Source organism: Nanorana parkeri, unplaced genomic scaffold (assembly GCF_000935625.1).
Source record: "Nanorana parkeri isolate BGI_ZX_2015 unplaced genomic scaffold, ASM93562v1 scaffold238, whole genome shotgun sequence".
In the NCBI taxonomy this organism is placed as follows: Eukaryota; Metazoa; Chordata; class Amphibia; order Anura; family Dicroglossidae; genus Nanorana; species Nanorana parkeri.
The window spans coordinates 933,261-953,419 of record NW_017306506.1 but is presented as its reverse complement, the minus strand read 5'-3'; the positions used below and the strand labels follow the sequence as shown (position 1 = coordinate 953,419).

The following is a 20,159-nucleotide window of genomic DNA, read 5'->3' as shown; positions in this document are numbered from 1 at the left end:
AAACAACCTGCTTCCCTATTTATAATGGTCTGGCACTCTAGCAACTTCAGCGCCAAATTATAGCTAATTTGCCTACAAACGTCAGCTGGTCATAATAAACTGGCCACTCAGTGTACATTATATTTTATTCACTCATATTCTGTATCTTTATGTGTTTATATTTGTATATAAAGCAAAACAAACGACAAACGCACTCAACAATTTGTTACCAGTTATACAGTAAGGTGCACACGAAATATTTGTATATATACCCATCTATGGTTTTATATGTACTTTTTATATATATATTTTTTTTGTGTTACAGTTTTATTATTAGATATGGGCACACATGTCATCGGTGGATTGAGGGTCAGTTACATCCTACTCTTGGAAAGACCCAATCACTCAGAAGCCATCTAGTGGCGAGGTGAGATTCAGCAGGTGTAGTCTATATAAAAAGGGATTGATGACAGCGTGTTCACTACCTTTTGAAAAAGTCTTCATGACTAAACATGTCAAGGAGGAGTTAACACGCTGATGTCATCAAGCTGATCACTGGGGGAGAACTATATGCCAGTGGAGGAACTATACAGCTCTGCCTATTAAGGCTTGAATGTAAGTTTTTAAAGAATCTATGATTAAAAGTTTTTAAGGATTTCACACTATGTGGCATCTACATTTTTTTCCATGGGGCACTGAATGAACTACAAGGAGAAATGTGCGGAGGAGGTTAATATTGGCCATTTAGAAGTTGGATTGACAGGAATTGGAACAACTTGAACCCACCAAGCAGTTTCTGCTGTTGCCCTTTCTACTGAATCCACTAGGGGGAGTCCTGAGCTTTATCTGGTCTTCAGAAAGCAGATCGTTGTACTATAATGAGAAGCATGTGCAGATACTCTTCATGTTACCCAACACTTATGAAACCCTGACATTACATTGAGAAGAAGACATTCCCTTCTGCCTGACAGAACACTGCTGTTTTTAAAACCCTGTTTCTGGGTATATTTTGTAAATATATAATACGTACAAGGGGACAGCAATGTGTTCATCCTAAATGCAGGCTCTTTATTCATACATATAGGGTGACACTGCCTACTGATTGTTCTCCAGCGTTGTCACCCTGTCATTTGCTCATTCAATAGAGACAACGAGCAGCTCTGCCAATGCACATTGCAGAGACATGGTCCAATGTTGTCACCACAAGGAAACCCATCCACAGAAATGACATGCAACAGCTGCTGAAGGGATTGCAAGGGAAGGGAAATGGCTGCAAAGAGGCTGCAAGGGATCAGCAGTGCTGCTATACAATGAAGGGTAACAAGTGGTAAATATGTTTTCATTAAATAATCTTTATTTGGCACTTTCCTCCGCTCCCACCTCCGCGCCAGAATGTCGGGGGTGGCTGCACAACCTGCGGAGAGGAGAGACTTTGTGGGACTGGTCTTACAGTGGGGAAGAAGCCTATGGGAGTGAAGAATAACATATGAAATAGGGTCTATTACAGGGGTGAGCAAAATTCGGCTTTCCAGCTGTTGTGGAACTACAAATTCCAGGAGCATTGCAAGATTCTCACAGCCCTAGGCATGACTCCCAGAGACTGATGCATCCAGGGGCAGACCTACTGCTGGTGCAGCCAGTGTGGCTCCCCCAGTGGCGAAGGCTGGGGGGGTTCACTGAGCCCGGGGTTCTGGGCCCCCCATTGGAGGTGGCATGGGGCTTTAAGTTTTTTAATTGATTTGACTGCCATGAGGTTCCACGCTTGCTGGGGACCTTACGGCAACCTTCCGGAGAACCACAGCAGTGCCCGTTTACAGCGCCAGCTCGCACATCACACAGCTTTCCACTAGCCTGCACGTCATACAGCTCTCCACCAGCCTGCACTGCTTTCCAACAGCCTGCACAGCTCTCCACTACTCGCACAGCTTGTCCACCGTCCCGATGAGACCCTTCACATCTGCCCCTGCTGCTCTGGTGAGACCCTCCGCATCTGCCCCTGCGGCCCTGTTGAGACCCTCCACATCTGTCCTTGCTGACCTGGTGAGACCCTCCGCATCTGTCCCCACTGCCCTGGTGAGACCCAGAACATCTGTCCCTGCTGCCCTAGTGCGACCTTCTGCATCTGCCCCTTCTGACCTGGTGAGACCCTCCGCATCTGTCCCTGCTGCCCTATTGAAATCCTCACCATTTGTCCCCGGTGAGATCCTCTGCATCTGCCTCTGCTGAGACCCTCCACATTTGCCCATTCTAAGACCCTCTGCATCTGCCCCTGGTGAGATCCTCCGCATCTGCCCCTGGTGAGACCCTCCGCATCTGTCCCTGCTGCCCTAGTGAAACCGTTAACATTTGTCCCTGGTGAGATCCTCTGGATCTGCCTCTGCTGAGACCCTCCACATTCTGCATCTGCTCCTGGTGAGATCCTCCGCATCTGCCCCTGGTGAGACCCTCCGCATCTGTCCCTGCTGCCCTAGTGAAACCGTTAACATTTGTCCCTGGTGAGATCCTCTGGATCTGCCTCTGCTGAGACCCTCCAAATTTGCCCCTTCTAAGACCCTCTGCATCTGCCCCTGGTGAGATCCTCCGTATCTGCCCCTGGTGAGATCCTCCGCATCTGCTCCTGGTGAGATCCTCCGCCCGAGATATCAGATCGGCACCCTGGACCAGCACAGAGTATACATCAAATTCATATACTATTCTGCATTGCTGTATAATGGATTGCTGGGATTTGTAGTCCTTCTACAGCCAGTACCATTCTGCATTGGAGGGTAGGTTCCTCTGTACAGAGAGTGATGTGACTGACTCAGTGTTCTCTGTACAGCACTATGGTACTTTCTTTTATTTTCATAGCTTAATTGAACAAACTGAAGAGAGGACCTTATTGGTTGCCATGGGAGGAATAAACACATTGGGAGGAATAAATTCCTCCCAATGTGTTTATGCACATTGTGGAGGTTGGATGAATAATCTAAAACAGAGTTTAAGGACATTAAAAAAATGCCCCAAACCTGTCATGATTCACACTCATATTACGAGCATACGAACGTGAATTACGCAATGTATAAATGGGTGTGTATAGGCATGCAGATGTAAATTAATTCTAGTGGCTAGAATAAATAATAATAATAATAAATACATAAGTAATTTAATTTTAAATACCCCCCCCCCTCCCCCCCTTACTCTTTTCAAAACTAAAAAAAAAAAAAAAAGTTTTGTCTTCAGTTCTACTTAAAAAAAAAGCATAACATCTTGTGCTTTATTGACTCCAAGTTATTATACAATTTCTTTTTCCAGTCTTTACAATCGTAACTCATCAGCTGTAAAGGGTTTTGTGTTCTTTATTAATGATAGTGATCTCCATCTGCAGAGCTATGTAGAAAGTAAGGACAGCCCTGTTGCACGCCAGGGACAAGTATGAGCAGAAAAACATTACACAGCAGAAGGCAGGCTGCAGAGGAAGTGGAAAGTGCTGGCGGAGCAGAGGGGGGGGATAACTTAGGGCCAGTGGGAAGAATGACAGGAATAAACTGACTGATAGGGGAGGACAAGGAGCAAAGCACACAGGAAGAGTCACTGTGATGGAAAAGAAGAGATAGAAGAAGGGACTGAGAAGAAGCCAGCGTGCTACAAGAAGGTGAGCTCCAACTTGTACTAATGCTTTGTTTATACCCACAGCCGCCCTCCCTCCCTGGTCCCTCGCCTGTCCTCCCTGATCGAGTTCATTCAAGAAATATAAGGAGGTGGCAGAGAGCTGGAGAGGACTGGGTGCAGCTTCCCAGGAGTACACTTTATAGATGACCTGGAGACAGCAAGCACACAGGAGCCAAAGGCTAGCGGTAAGGGCAATCACTATACAAGCCACATACAACATTTGTGTAACGCAGTCATATTTTAAAGCAGTAGCAAAGTAACTTTATAAAAAAGCCAAAACCCAGGAGCTCTAAGCCATAATGTGCTTGTATGCGACACCAGGGCATTCTTACCTGAAAAAGCAGTGCCCTCCAGCGCCGTGATCCTCCTCCGGCACTTCCATCTTTGGCTCGGTTTGGCTCAACTCTCTTTTGGGTTTGGTGTCTTGATTGGCCAGTCGACATGAAGCAACTACTAACTCTCTTACTTCATCTCAGTATGCCAGGTCTGTGCACTAAGCTACACATGCGCAGCTCAGCGTATAGAAATTGAAAAAAGGGCAGAAAGGTAGAAAGAAGCTTTTATGGCAGAAGAGACTTAAACTGCCAATACCCTGTAATATTGTATTTATTCAGCCAGTGGGATGAACAAGTAAAATAGAACAGATTCCTCCATAATCAATTATGAGTGTTTATTGAGAAATCTCCCGCTGTCTTCATTGTATTCTGACGGCGGGCGAAAGGGTCATCAAGAACCTGCCGAAATTGACACTGCATGGCCAGCTTTTCACAGTCTATTCTGCCATCAAAAGCCTGCCGATTGACAAAAAAAAATGACTTTGCTTTTACGTTAATGCACCTGAGATTTTCAATTAGAGGAGCTTTACCCCCAAACCACTTCAGATGGGATTCCTAGGGACAGATCTGTTCATTGAAGTCGAATCAATAAATGGTAAGCCTTATCTTTGTAGAAAATACCAGCAAGGCTACAAGTAACATTCTGCTTTTGCTCATATTGACTTTTCATTGTGTTCTTTTTTGTTATTTGTTGTCATATATTTGACTACGTAAGATGTCAGCTGGTCATTTTTGCTGCACCAATGTACTTTGACCATGTTTCATTTTTATGTTTCTTGTTAATAAAGAATTTTTTACAAATACCAGCAGGAATTGTAAATAGATTTGGGGGTAAATGACACATCAGAGATGGTTTGACAGGCACCAGATCTTTAGAACATGGATCAAAGATTTTTTTTTTTAAACATTCTGTAATGTATTTTGTGTTTAAAAACATGCACTTTAAGGAATCGTTCCCCTGGAAGCAAATACAGACATAGGGGCATACGTGCTGCGCACTCCAGGCATACATGGATTGTGCACTCCTGATTGCAGTAGTAGTAATAGTAATAGTGTTGGGCCACTTCACATGGAGTGCAGTGACCGACATCCTCCAGTGACACTAACTTTTGAAAAATTGCTGATCTTTTTGCACTATGAATGAAGTGTAATGTGTCATTTGGGTTGTTGTGGTGTGTTTTAATGTACTGTTCAGCAATTGTGGAACTACAAATCCCAGTGTGCAGTGACAGTTGGACACTGGAAGAATGCACTGGCACTTGTAGGTCAACAAAAGCCAGACCACCAACATTTGTCTACTATTACCCACCATACATATGGGTAGATGAATCCTGAATATAGATAGTTCATATTACTTTTCTGGAACCACAAGTTCCACTATACATCTAACATATCCCGCATTTATACACCTCCATTGGATCTGTCATGTATATAGATTTTTAGTTTATGCATTAAATGTATACAACATCATGGAATGAATGTTAAGAATGGTTAGTATTGTTTTTTGCAGATAGTGGTGATGTGGCATTCAGGGGTCTCATCTTTGATTGTCCACCATTGTAGGCTTTGTTCTGCACATACGGTTTCCCTTTATGCTTACTCTGCAAGTATCAAAAAACTTGCTTCGTACATCTGTGTGGGATGTGTCCAGCAACAACAGTCATGAGACTTCTAACTCAGTTTTTTACACCAATGATATTGACTGTGTAATGACTCGCTGCCTGAATGCTGTTGTGATAAGAAGTGGTGTGTTTGTTTCAGGATGCAGAATCCATTGTTCACTTTCCTACAATCTCCAACTTTGCAAATAAGTAGATTGCTGTATCTGGAAGTTCACTAGGTAAAAAATAAAATAGAATAGAAATAACTGTTCATGTATTTTATTTTATTTTTAAACGCTTTGCTGAGATATTAAAGCTTTTTCAGTAAGGCCTCTTTCAGATGGGCGGTCCGATCAAGTCTGCCTTTCAGTTTTTCAGGCAGATCTGATCGGAAGTCGATGTTACTCTATGGGCAGCCGGAACTAAATGGATGTGCGTCCATTTACATCCGATTACCCCTGACTCCGTCCAGGTCCACAAACCCAAACGGGACAGAATTCCTGACGTCCCAACTCCCCATTGACCTAACACGGGTCCGGTAAGTTCCGTTTTTTTTCTCGAGATGGAGGAAAACAACTGGATGGACATGGATGTCACAATGGTGACATCCGTTTCGTACTCCTCCAGTCAGCAGGGGATCTGCGCAAGGATATGCTGATCAGAAATGACAGGCGCCCATGTAAATGGGGTCTAAGACAGTACATGGAGCAAACACAGGCAATGGACTTTACCAACCCCTCTGAAAAGTGATCCACTGTAGTTCAATGGTTGAGCAGTGTTTTGCTATTATTTAGGAGGTAATACTGCTGCCTCCTGAGTGTCTGTTTTTTGTTTCTTTCTCATGGGGGACTTTTTAGTGAAATACCTTGTTTGGTATGTGGTTGCGGCAAGGTCCCATTGACTTCAATGGGCACGTTTGGCAAGCAGTACTGCCTGCCAAACATAACATGCTGATTTAAAATTAACGTGCTGCAGGAATGTGTATAAGCCCCTCTGTCCACCATGTTAATGTGTAGGTAGACGATCAGGGGCTGGTAAAAACACGATCAGCCTTCTGTTTTTATCGCCCTTTTGCAGCTTGTGTAAACTCAGTCGAAGACTGATTCATGAATTAACAGTGCATGACAATGTATGTAAGATTGCTCCTGTGGCCCCTTGACAGGCTAAAAAAGGTGCAAGAACTTTATAATACAACACACACCAACACAAGCAATACATGTGAACATGACCCATGGAAAACAATGGCTAACTTGACTACATACATTAAAAGTTTAAACACACGTGCTAAAATGTGTAAGTGTGAATGGACCTAAATGCAGTGTAGTACCAAAATCATTCATTGAGAGTCTATATTGTCCTGGTCTGCTTTTAGTAAAAGTGAGTTTTGACAGGTTACGGTGGGTTACTGCACACTGCAATTAACCTGGCCGCACATCTTACCATCTGATTGTACAATTTACTGTTTGAGGGTGTACCTGGTTGGTTATACAAAGATTGTATAATCACATGTGACACTAAAAAAAGGAAAATAAACACAGAGAGCAGCGCAGGAGAACTCATATAATGTAGTTTTGGTAAACAATGTTTAATAAAAAGTATCAATTTGTAAATTGTTCACTTACAAAGGTAACAGCAAGAAGAAACAAATGATCAGCAGTTCGGGGGAAGGAGAGGGGTAAAAGTCCAGCCCTGGCCACAAGCTTGTGTACAAGCTCAGCAGCACGCTGGTGTAAGCTCCACAATCACCAATGACGCCTCCTAACAGGGGACTTGCACACCACCACTGGCTTTCTCTGGCCACAATGACTGCCAACCATGTCAAAATCCATTAACGCATTTCGGAGAGGAGATCCCCTTCGTCAGCCTTTCTAATGGAACTACGGTACCTCTCTACTACATTTATTCAAACAACTTTTTAAGGTGCCCCCTACTTCGTCTAGAAAGACCTCTATTTTGAGGAACAAACGTGTTAGTAGTTTTATGGGCATGGTAGATCTGAGGAAAAAAACTCTTCTCCAATGACCAAACCCCTGTTCAAACTGTTCTGAAGAGTAACAGACCATTGGAGTATCGATGTCAGTGCAGTACTGATCATCATTTGGAAGATTACCAACATTAGGCAAGATCTGTGGCTGAACAGGAAGTAGAGGGCCATGCACATTGTTCTTTTATGAATAAAGGTGCCTGACCGAAACAATCTCTAATTTTAGGAGATGGGACAACTTCCTCCATCCCTGCTGCTCCTCTTTTTTTAGGAACTCCCCCAGCAACAACAGGGTGTAGATGTGGCTGTAAAAATAGGGAACAAAAGGGGAAGGCAGACCCCACCAAACAGTGGCGGACCTAAGGAACAAAGGGCCCTGGTGCAAGATTTTTTTTTGCCCCCCCCCCCCCCAAAAAAAACACAAGCACAGCGCTCTCCTCCTGCAGCGCTCGGCCGGCTGTCACTTTCTCTCCTCCCCGCTGGGACACAGAGCAGCGCCCAGCGGGGAGGAAAGAAAGCACGGATGCGCTGCTATATCAGCAGAAAAATTGCACTTTTGGCATTTAGCCAAAAGTGCCATTTCCGGCAGATATCTTTTGGCGGCTGATATATTGGTGCAACCCTGATATTTACAGCAATGCAGAATGGCACAGGCTATAGAGGACTACACATCCCAACAATACTTTATATAACAATAGCATTTTTGTATAAAGTACTGCTGAGATTTGTAGTCCTCTATAGAGGGTCCAATTGTGCATTGCTGCAACAGTACTTTAAAAAACATTAGGCTACAAATAATAATTATTTTAATGAATTATTTACCCTTACCTCTTCTGGCTGGTCTTCTGTCTTCATCTGTTTCCTATGTGTTTTCTGTTTGCTGGGTCCTCACTGTCCGGGAGTGTCGGATGAACGGATGATCCGACACTCTCGGCGCAGAGATGGGGGGCCCGCTGGCCGCTGGGTACCGATCCGGCACTGGGACTGTGCTGGGCCCCCCACAGGCCCGAGGCCCTGGTGCGCCCGCACCGCCTGCACCGGCGGTAGTTCTGCCACTGCCACCAAAGATGACAACTCATCTGCATGTGATTATTATACCACTATAATATAATATATCCTCTAGACAACATAATGATGATGAAATGTATCTCTTACAAAAAAGTTTGAATTTTGCCCCTTCTAATGAGTCTAATCTCTTTAGTCTCTTCAAGGATTTGAAAAGGTTGGTGCTGCTCACAATTAAACGTTTTTACAGTGTTAAACCTCCCTATAGAATAGAGAAAGGAAATACTACAGGTAGAGAAGAAGTCCTGGATATAGTAATGGATGAACTTGACCAGTAGGCACTTAATGTGTTGGAAGAATTATGTGCCGAGGTAAAGTCACATCCCCCTATTCCCTATAGGAATTCAGAGTTTATCAAGATCAAGTCAAGTCAAGATATCAACGTCCATACAGCTTTCAAACCCAAATCCATTTTCTATCCTCACCATGAAAAGGGCCCCTTTATTGAGACCTTTTATCACATGGTGTATATTGGTAGATCTGGTAGGCCAACGAGGGTGCAGGCATTGCGTTCTTTCATCATAAAGCCTACATTACTGAATCTCTGTGCCTGTTGTCAGACAACACTACTTATAAGCTTCTTAGTAAGGACTCGCTTTTAAAAAGGAGCTCTTCATTTTGATTTCATAAGCTTGTGGAGATAAAATTATATGAAAGCAGAAAAAGGCTTTTTTGTACTGTGTTTTTTACAACGCACTATACTTCTATTATCTTCCCAAGGTTTAAAAAAATCCTGTTTACCCCCAGGAATACCAATTATAGCCTATATGAATAGCCTGTCTTATGGCCTCTTGGATAATGCTGATTCGTTTTTGCAGCCACTGGTGATGTCCATTTCCTGCTTATATAAAGGACTCTAGCCACCTTTTGGAAACTCTGGAAAATGATTTATGGGTAAATGACTACATATGGATTTTCCTTGATGTGACATCAGTGTAAATTTGATATGACCTTTATAACCCATCAGGTGGATCTTTCTACCTTACAGTTTTTTCTGTCCAAAACAGCCACCGGGAGAAATTCCTGGTGGAAGCAACAAGTTTCGGCTTCTACCATAACTATTTCAGTTTTCTTGGCAAGTTCTTTCTCCAGATCCATGGCACAACTGTGATGGCAAATTTGCCCCTAGATATACCAATCTATTCATGGGATATTGAGAAGCTTTGTATATCTGGCAAAATAATCAATTCACAAGGCATTAGGCTTTTTACAGATGCTACATTGATGAAATAATTTTTCTCGGAAAAGGTAATGAAAATCTGGTTACTGATCTTGTCAAATATTGTAATGATAACCCCTTTGAAATGAAACTAAATTGGACATAACTGTTCTCTGGCCAATCAGATTTTGTCTGTTCGGGGTTGCATTACGTGCAAGGTCATGTGACTTTGTTCCGAAAGGAAAATTGGGATGATCTGAAATCTGAATAACAAACCAAATCAAATTTTGGATCTAAAGTCCAAAAAATGAAAGAAATAAAAATCCGAATCGATCCGAAACAAAACAAATCTTTTTGCGGGGTTACATGTCTAATTTTACCTGCATCAAATCAGTTGCCATTACTGTCAGTGAAAGAGGAGTATTCGCTTTGGCTAGTTCTGTAGAGTAAAACAAAACTGTTCTTCTGTGGACAATTTTAGGAGTAAAGTCCTTTGGAAACAAATTCCCAGACAAAAGATATGGCCAAGGTTTGCTGAATCAATCAATCAATGAAAAATATAATCGTTCATATGAACTTCCTAGAAATAAAAAAAGTCTAACTTCAATGAGAAAATCTAGAGATGTGCCTGCTGGGCCTCTTTTTATCAGTTTACTGATAGACATTTCTCTAATCCGAGGATCATACGATCATTTTGTTGAATGATCCAAGACTCAAGTTGCAGCTCCCCAATGTACCAAGGTTGATTTTCAGGAAGACTAAAAGCATTAAGGATGCCATTGTTCCTAGCAAGCCTAAGAATCAGAATTATGGACCTGGTCAACAACTTCCAGCTTTTTTGTCTCTTATCGGTACATGTCAATGCAGAAAATGGTGATGTCTGGCCTGTAATCATATAAAACATGGCCAAAAGCCTTTCCAGGACAAAAAAGGAAAACATACCAGATGAAAGAATTTATTACCTGTTCCACTGCCTTTGTGAGCTATCACCTCAGAATCATTTTAACAAAGCAGGTAAAGCAGCCCTTGCATAATTGCACCCAGTACTTCAAAAACACTTGAGCTATTTTACATTTCAAAAGCACCTATTTCCTGCAGGAAAGTAAATGTAACTAAGGTCCTACTGTTGAAACCAGACAACATTTACACTAGTTTATTGTATGTGTCTGAACAATTCTGGAGCAACTAGTTTGCTTGTTTCAGCAACATGTTAAGTGCAGTAAACTGTAGCAGAGCATTCCTCTATTCCTGATACTAATATAGTAAACTGTAATCTATCCTTATTTAGTTTACAGTTATGCATATATTGCTAATACAATATGATACATATTCCATCTATTGCCCCAGATGGACTTTATAAACATTGAGGATGTTTCCAAATGTCCATATATTTAAAATGGCCATCAAGACAGCAACATATAGGCTCCATTTCCTTTCCTAAGTCAATGCGCCAATACAATGCAATCTTGCTATAGTTGTTTAGGCAACCCTGATGCTAGGATAAATAAATTAAATGAATTAAAGTATTCAACACCTTCCTTTATAGGGTACCTCTGTTTGGTTTTTCTTATCGTAGCATCAGGATCACTTTAAAATATCCCTGTCATTTAAAAAAAGATGCCCAAACTAGTGTACCTGCAAAATAAGGAATACTTATCTTTCCTGCTGTCTGGCCCACCTGTTCTGTGGAAATTCTCCTCTGAAGTCCTCAGTAAAATCAACAGTTCCAGAAATGTCAATCTTTTGTTCGGTGGCTACTATAAATTTAGTGATTGCCAGAGCTGTAGACAGTCTGGCTGAATTATATTTGGCAGTTACCTGGTTAATTTCAGGTGTCTGGCATTGACTGTACCTATCTGGGTGGAGTGTGACTCTACATTTAGTGTGGGACATCCAATGGGGGACACTGTAAATGTGTGAGCAGTTCAGCAGCCAATCACTGGGATTCTCTCAACCAGTGTTGCATGCTGGGTAAGTGCTTATATACTCAAGGGAATTGCCATGTGCTCAGTTCTAGTTCGGGCTCCAGCCATGGATTAGTCCAGATTGAGGTGTGGTCCTGCCATCCCCTAGGCTAGGCCTGAGCCCTGGGGTGTAGATGCTGGACTGCGGGAAGTGTTTATCTAGGCCTCTAGTATGGAGGAGGCCTTTGCTATTGTCAGAGGAGGAGAACCTGGGAAGCTGGTGACTGCTGGAGGTGCCTGGAACATAGTGGACCTCAAGAGCAAGTCTGGTGTCTCTCCTGCTGAGGATCTGTGCTCATCCCTGCTCATCCGCTGCTCAATTTTCTACCCACTGTACTAGCAATGGATCTACACTGAGATGCTAAAAAGGGGCTGGTAAGTCTGGAGTCTATGTCTGTACTACACTGTATATCTAGGATCCCTATGCCCTCTCTCCTCAGTGTGAAGATGTTAATAAAAGTTCTTCAGCATTATACTTTTTGAGTGGATAACAGCTTTGTGGGCACTAGAAAAGGGCGGTCAAATGCTAATGGGGCAGCTGAAGACCAAAACCTAGACAGACTACTGATGACCCGGGTTATTCCGATGGCTCCTTCGGGGGTGAGCGCTACATTTACATTGTGTGTGTTCTCTAAGATCTGTATGGTTTTTGGGTTTGTACTCTATGCTTTGTGAGCTACAGTATGTGTGCTCTATCTGATACACTCAACACAGCGCTGAATATTAACTAAATAGATATAAACCAAGCGTTCCTCTAACAGCTCTCCGACTCAGTATATAGCATTATCTCCCGACTCAGGCTCCAACGCCTGAGTCGGGTAATACGGCTATATACTGAGCCGGAGTTTATATCACTGTTTTCATATTTATTGTGTATTTATTGTGTAATTTTTGTTATGGATTACGTTGCTAACCGAACATGCAATATGTAGTATCTGTTTAATTCTTGTATTTCACTTTATCACACATTGATTATTGGAATTGATTGAATGATTCTTAATGAATTTTTTGTAATAATGTTTTTGAATAATTAATTTTATTCTTTGGTAAATATATTTAACCACTTCCCGTCCGCCGAACGCTGAAAGACAGCCAGACGGGAGTCTCCTGGATGCGGGTGGGCGTCTTTAGACGTCCTTCGTGCTGTGCGCGGTCGAAACCGCCAGGATTTTAAACGGCCAGACGGCCAGCGATGGCCATTTGCATACAAGCGGTCTGGCGCCTGTAAAGACGCCCGATCGCTTGTATGATGCAAGTCAGGGTGACCCCCCCTCTTACCTCTTCTCGCCGTCCCCACGATTCCGGGCGTCATCCATCCTGGGCGATGTGGCGGCTCTGTGCACTGAGAACGGAGGGAGATCAGTACAGATCTCCCTCCGCTCTCCTCCGGGTCTCTGAATGCAGGAAGTAATGTATATTACATCACTTCCACATTCCTCTGTCACTCTCAGGTACAGAAACCGGAGAGAAGCTGATGAAGCACATCTGTGCTTCATCAGCTTCTCTGGGGAGTCCCTAGGTGACATTAGGGGTCTTAGAGACCCCTGATGTCTCCATAAAGGGGACCTGTCACTGTAATTTGTTATTACATAGGGGACTTCTTTGCACCCTATGTGATAACAATAAAGTTAAGTGTAAAAAAAAAGTTTAAAAAAATTGCTCACAAAATAAAAAAAATTTACACACACAAATAAAAAATAAAAAAGTTTTTTAAAGTCCCCCACCCCCACATAGATGCGCAAAAATGCATTAGGTGTGCCTTCACGCAAAAACGACGAATGCACTTATTACGCCGCACATGTTACATATCGCTGCGAATGTCGCAGTGAGAGCAATAATTTTAGGGCCATCAATTACTGATAACAGTAAAGTGATGAGCGCTAAAATCTTTTAAACCAATGCCTATGGCCAATTTTTGCTATGATAGTTTTTTGCAAATTCGCGGGCGTGCACAATTTTAAGGCTTGGCATGTTTGGTATCTATTTACCGGATGTGACCTCGCCTTTTTATATTTTACCAAAAAATTGGGTAAAAATAAATGTTTCCTAAAATAATAAAGGGAAAACCGTTTTTGTAAAAAAATATTCTGTACTTTTTTGTTATATAGTAAAAAATAAAACCCCCAGTGGTGATTAAATACCACCAAAAGAAAGCTCTATCTGTCCACAAAAAAATGGTATAAAATGAATTCAGTACAACGTTGCATGACGGAATAAACGTCAGTTAAAGTACCGCAGCGCTGAATACTGAAAAATGGCCTGGACAGGAAGGGGGTGTAAACACCCCGGTCAGCAAGTGGTTAAATAAGGAAAACAAGTTTTTTCACTTTTGGTTTATATCTATTTAGTTAATATTCAGCGCTGTGTTGATTGTATTAGATTTGCAAAAGCTTTCAGCTCCTTTTACATAGCAGTTTAGTAGTTTTATTGATTTAGAATTCTTTCCTAAAGCGCAGATTATTGTTAAATTATTTATGTGTGCTCTATGTTGACTATACTCTGTGATATGCTACCCTTTTTGTGCTATGAGCTGTGACTTTCAAGAACTTAAATCCCAGTTTTCCAGAATGGTGGATCATTTTTCCGATCCTTATAAAAGAGGGGGTTTTTTTCTATTTGTACAACTTTGGCTGCACTGCACCTGTTTGCTTTCTATTGGGACTGCACATGTCATTTACAAATGCATGTAGGACTGAACATAGTTCTGAACATAGTTGTGCTAGTTACATGCCTAGGTTCTTTTTTTTGACCATGATATTTTCACCACACAATACCGGTGTTTACTTACCCTTACACAATAGGATTAAGTTACTGTAATTACTTTCTTGCTAAATGCAAGTCTGTCCATTAGGATTATTTGCAGCTAGAGTTATAATTTTATTATTAACACATACTTGGCACTGAAATGAATACAGGTGCTATTATTGTATTGGAACTCTCTGTCCATTGTACACACATCAGCACTAGAATTGACTGCACATGTAACTTGTGACCTAGAACAAAAGGGAGATGTTTGTTGCTTTATGCAACATAGATAATATGATAAGGTACGCTTGAACCAACATGGCAAGTTCAGTTTGCAAACGCAACAAAGGAGTATAAATTTCCTCTCCTCTGACAACAGTGTTTATGAAGTTGTGCTACAGTTGTATGATGGATATTTTAAAACTGGACCAAGGGAGAATGTTAATTTTGCTAGAGGAGCCAATTACCTAACTGCTGTTTATGGTATGAAATAATATATAGGGAATGTCTGCTGCTGGAATTGTGTATCTAAGCGAGTTATTCAGCTGCTTTGTTGGATTAAAGTACATTAAAGTGACACTAAACTCAGGAGTTAAATCTTAATAGTGAAGGTACTTCAATGCATTTTTTTTTTCAATTCAATAATTTTTATTGAAAACGTCAGGCAATACAGTAGGCATACAGTACACCACAAGTAGAGTCTGAATAAGCAGTGACTTCAATGTATTTTTAACATAAATGTATCTTATGTGTGCATCATTCGGCTGTAGTTTCTCAAATCATCTGTGAATTGGTGCTGACACTGTCCACTGAAGGTGGTTTGTGCTTAGGGGCTGCATGGAAGACACCTAATGCCTCAGGGTGGTTGGATCATACCTGCATGGCTGGCTGCCCTTTTGTTTACACAGCTAGATTTATAGCTGTTGTTTCAGATTACCACATTATAATTGGTGTTGTAGTAATAAGTGTAGAGTGAATCATGCAAATTCCATTCTGGCCAAAAAAAATTCCATGCAAGAAACATTTGGCGAACTCATGTTTACAGGCTTTTTGCATGAACTAATTTACTTTCAACTGTATGTAAGATTATTATATATTATATGCATACTCATTAGTGCTGTGCCAGCTAAGAGCATTCATAATTATTACACAGGGAGTTTTACTTGTGTTAGGTATGTGATGTATTGTAACGGCAACCGCCGTCACCGCTCACCTGGGAATCGGGGGGTACAGGGTTCTGCCTCACGGGACGGGCCGTCTGCGTTCCGGCAGGGTGCGCGCGCATCTGCTTCCGGGTTCAGACGGCGGGTGCGTTCCACCTTGGCACGCGGAAGTGCTTCGTCTCGTTCGGCGGCTCCTCCCCCCGCCTCTTAGCCCTATATAAACGCCCCAGTGAGACAGTATGGCGTTCCAATATTGAAGACTGAACGCCTGCTGTCTCCTGGGACCCCCCATACCATCCAACACTGCTACCTTCTACAGAGGACCTTCAACGAACTCCACTTGGACCCCCAGCTCCTTCTGCTACTCCATTTAACCGCAAGTACCCTGGCATATTGCTCTCCATTGAGTTAAACTAACTGTGTGTACAGAGAAGCTGGATTAACTTGCATGCTCCATCTAGTGGTCCTTTTGGAGAATACAACTTTACCTCTAAACCATAGCTGTTATCGATACTAACCTAATTGACAACCTGAACCTTACATCTTCTATTATTGTTACATTTGATGGGGGTTATGCAGTAATAATCCCATCCATCCTTTTACTTCTGTTTATTTTGGCTGTGATGCTTGAACCCTAACTCCCCGTTAAGATTGGGAGTGAAACCAGGGTTCCGTCTGATTGGCCTCCGCAGTTGTGATCCACAAAACCCCAACCTCACACCAGGTGTTACATGTATGTGAGTTATGACTCATATAGTACTCAGAACAGAATACAAGGTTATGTCATCATTGTTTTAATCATCATGGTGAGTATGGTAGAAACTATTTTTGGACACCTTTCAACATGTGTATAGGTTCTATGTGTTTCAAGGCTAAATAGATGTAGTGATTGTGTTGAACTATAGGTTAAATTTGATGGATGTAATAAACAAAGTTTGTATGTAGGCAGTGCCAATGCCAATTCAAAGGGCCAAACTAGACTGCCGGAAAAAGTAAGATGGTACTACACTCTAAATGAATGAATTGGCAAGGAGTGGAATGCCTCCAGCATTTTCAGATGCCCTGCGTGAGTAAAGCTTAGGCTCACTTTATTGAGAGTGATGTGAATAGTGTCATTGAGTAGAAATGCCATCATTTTCACTCCACATTTAGTGTACAGTTTCATTTGCTCCAAAAACACTCCAATTTTAAGTAATTGGATATTTAAAGTCACTTCATTGTTAACACTAACTAAGGGGGTTATTCAATAAGGCGCCGAAGGCAGCTGAATGAATAACCGAACCAAAGTGAAGTGAGCCAAAGCCTCTTCGGCTGTTCACTGCAGCACTATATGGCTATTTTTAGCCGTACATTGGCTGCATTAGGCCCGCTTCACCTCACTTCGGTTCGGCTGAACAGCCTCAGCACGTTAGACCAAACCGAAGGGAAGAACGCATTCGCCGTTGCAACATCTGGATTAGCTGAGGTCAACGTTCGGCAGTTAAATCCCTGCTGTTCACTGCTATTCTCAAAGGGTGACGAACAGCGGAAAGTGAATTGCTGAACTGTCAGCTCAGCATTTGGCTCGGTCATTCTGTTCGCTACCTCAGACCCAGATAGCAAGCAATTTTGCTGCAAGTTTGAAAATTGCAAGTCTCCAGACCAGAGGGCTTGCAGAGCTCTTGCTAAGACCTGCAGGACTGTTCCTGTAGACTTGCCAAGCAAATTTGCTACAAATTCAAAAAGTGTCAAACTAGAACTTGTACTGCAAGTGTTCTGCAAGTCTACAACTTGCCAGGAATGTGTGCAGCAAGTTAACAAGAATTACAATTTAACCCTATCACAAGTTTGTGGCAAGTTATCCTTGCTATCTGGGGAGGTAGCGTACAGAATGAAAAATTTCACTGTAAACAAAAACAAAACAGCGTGGGGTCCCCTTCCCAAATTTACCAGACCCTTTAGGCTTGGTAGGAATGTTAGGAGGATCCCCCAATGTAAAATAAAAAAAATGGTGGGGTTCCCCTACAAGGTCATACAAGACCCTTTAAGTATGGTAGGATTTTTAAGGGGGACCCCAACTGCCAAAAATCGGGAAAAAGTGGGGTGCCCCCTAAAATGCTATACCAGACCCTTAATCCAAGCAGTGGCCTGGCAGAGCAGGAAAGTGTAATGGTCGTACCCCGGTGAGGTCCGGTGCCGCCGTCCGTCGCGGGCCTGTGCATACACGTCGGGTCCTCTCCTCCTCGGGTCGCACACATCGGGTGACGGCTCCTGGTGTCAGTGCCCGGAATCGTGCTGCGCAGGCGCGTTATCGATCGCCGGCGCCTCTCTCTCTGCCGGGAGATGCGTCCTGCGCAGGCGCGCCCCGTAGCTCCGCCCCCTCTAGAGCGAGCGCTCGGCTTAAAGCCGCCGCTCGTTAGTTGATCGGCGTCCCACTATTGATGTAGGTGGACGCTGATCAACTCAGCACGCCACACGCTCCCTGGACCTCAGCAAGCCGTGTCACTGCCGCAACACAGCAGGCTCCAACCCGTGTCCCTGCCTCAAGCCAGCTCCAGCCTGTGTCACTCTGCCACGAACTCCAGCAGAACAGCAAGTATCTGTAGAAAGAGCACAAGCTGGCTCCAGGTCTCACAGACCAGACAGGAATACTCTCAGCTACTACTAGTTAAACAACTGCTGTACTGTTCTCCTCATGTTAACTTATCAAATTGCCATACTGCTCATCTCATGGTGATTTAGCCAAATGCTGTATTGTTAGTTATACAAATGCTGTATTGCTCATCTCATACCGATTAGCCACTGCTGTGTTTCTCATCTCATGCTGAACTTAACCATTGCAGTACTTCTCATCTCATGCTGAACTTAACCATTGCAGTACTGCTCATCTCATGCAACCAGACCATTGCCATACTGTTTACCTCATACTGGTTATACCCACTGCTGTGATTAACCAGGTATAACTGTGTCTACTCGGCTCCCTTAACCCCAGCGGGGAAATTATGTGAAGCAGCTCCCTCTCAGTCTCATACAAAAACGGGGCACGTGAGGGCAGCTGTTACTCTGATACCCTTACCCAGACACCGCAGTTGTGATCCATATTCGATAAGAAGACCCGGTCCGGGGCGATTATTACAGAAAGAGGGATGGATGAGCGAGCCCCCCCTTCCTGCACCATACCAGGCCACAGGCCCTCGACAGGGAAGGTGCTTTTGCATGCCAATGAGGACAAGGGCCTCTTCCCCACAACCCTGGCCCGGTGGTTGTGGGGGTCTGCGGGTAGGGGGGCTCATCTGCATCTGGGTACTCCCTTTCATAAAGGGAGCATCCAGATGCTGCCGCCACCTTGTGAATGTGTAAGGGTTTAGTTGTTAACCCTACTCATTCACCAAAGAGTTAAGTAACAAGTAAATAAAAACACAACACCGTGAACAAATCCTAAATTGAACAAAAAAACAAAAGACATTTTCTGACAAACATTTGGCTAAATCCTCCGGCAGCTTAGTGAATAACCCCCTAAATGTTTCTAAGCGGGGTCCCTTTTTAAAAGCAGTGTTATAGGCTACATTCTTAGTCTAGTAGTTTTTTTACGATGCCAGACGCGGTGCACTCCATGAGAAAAAAGATTAATAATTAAAACGATTGAATATTGGAAAGAAGTGGGATAAAAGGAATGGACCCGCAAGGTTTGTTTCCCCGAAAATAAGACACTGTCTTATATATTTTTTTGGCTCAAAAAAACACACTAGGTCTTATTTTCGGGGTAGGTCTTTTTTTTTTTAATGTACAACAATCCACACTTATTCATGTACAAAAATATGGTGATCAGGGCAATCAGGGGCGCCATACCTTTCCAAGATCAATTTGCTAACCAATCGCTGGCCAGAATGAGCGAAGCGCGCTTTCACTATTGATTCCTCACAGGCAGAGTGCATTTGGCATCACTCCGTCTGTGACAGAAGCCGGCACTATAGAGGAGGCATCAGCTTATGCGGCTCTGCTCCCTCCGGTGCCTCCTCGCTTCCTCTAGCGCTGGCTTAGTTGGCACCGCTGATTCTCTCCTGCGGTTCTTAAAGTTCCACCTTATGCCACCACCGGCCTGGGAAATGGTCACAACTAGGTCTTGTTTTCGGGGTAGGTCTTATATTTTAGCAATTCCCAAAAATAGTACTAGGTCTTATTTTCGGGGTAGGTCTTATTTTCGGGGGAAGCAGGGTATTGGTGTGACTGGCCATTTATTATGTGAAAGAGTTGGTATACTAGAGTCTGACTACTGGACAGGCAGCTTCTACATTCCAGAGGATCACCACTGTCTCCTTGGTTTGTAGTGTTAAATTGCAGGATTGTGAATTGAACATTACGTTTAATTGCACAATGCTGCAATTTAATTATATGGAATTCATCAATTTGCAGAAGGGTAAAACTTAAAAGAGGCCACACGACAAACATGGCAAAAGGGGACCTGCATATATAAAATATATATAATATAGTTGCCTATGTTTTTTTCCTTTGCAGGGAGTTTTAAACAAACAAAAAA

General features: G+C 42.9%; 1 protein-coding gene across 1 annotated transcript in view; it reads left to right on the top strand.

The window, feature by feature from the left end:
* The first annotated feature begins 3,630 nt into the window (after nucleotides 1-3,630).
* The window catches only part of LOC108787023 (phosphatidylinositol 3,4,5-trisphosphate 3-phosphatase TPTE2-like), a 53,252-nt gene continuing 36,723 nt past the window's right edge, over nucleotides 3,631-20,159 (top strand). The window contains exon 1 of the mRNA XM_018556455.1: nucleotides 3,631-3,812. The gene's annotated coding sequence lies outside the window, so the exon portion shown is untranslated. The remainder of the gene's footprint in view (nucleotides 3,813-20,159) is intronic.